Raw genomic sequence first — 838 nt, 5'->3', positions numbered from 1 at the left:
CTAACAGATAAATCAACATGCTAACAGAGAAATCAACATGCTAATATTAGCATGTTGATTTCTCTGTTAGCATGTTGATTTATCTGTTAGCATGTTGATTTCTCTGTTAGCATGTTGATTTCTCTGTTAGCATGTTGGCTCTTTGGTTCCTAATTAAATTGATTAATCCTTGATGATTTCTTAAAGGATGTAATTCGACCTTCAGCTCGTCACAACAAGCTGAAGGTTTTATATCAGAAGCCAATCATATTTCATCACTGTAATATTCTAGCAAAATCTGGTAACTTAGACTTTTCTAATTTTATAAAATTCAGTCTTTTAAAAATGATCTTCAAACACTTAAACAGATTTGCACAGAAACATTAAGTAGTTGTATCCAGAAGCTGCAGGGCTACAGTAGATCTACTGCAGCAGCCTCTGTCTGTGAGACGATCCACAACTTGGAATTCACTTCCTGTTAATTTAACGTCTGTGACCAGGTTCAACATGTTTAAAAACAAACTAAACTGTGGCTGTGTCAAAAACAGCACTGCAATCATGTTTAAAATGTCTCATGTCTTAAATTCTGATCATGCTTGTTTTTGTTTGTTTTGGTATTTTTAATCATGTTTATAATGTTTTATTGTAGCTGTGGTGGATTTGATTTATGTGTATGACTGTTAAATTGTTTATTTAATACATTTTAGATATTCTGTTTATAAGAGTCCATCGAGGGACAAAGTGCTGCTAATTAGCTGACGCTATAAGCATCATGATACAGGCATGGGACTGCTGTTTAATCAGTCTGTATGTTGTTGTGTGTCTGTCCCTATCAAATAATAATAATAATAATAATAAT

This window comes from Austrofundulus limnaeus, unplaced genomic scaffold (assembly GCF_001266775.1).
Source record: "Austrofundulus limnaeus strain Quisiro unplaced genomic scaffold, Austrofundulus_limnaeus-1.0 Scaffold1047, whole genome shotgun sequence".
Lineage (NCBI taxonomy): Eukaryota > Metazoa > Chordata > Actinopteri > Cyprinodontiformes > Rivulidae > Austrofundulus > Austrofundulus limnaeus.
Note: the sequence above shows the minus strand (reverse complement) of the source record.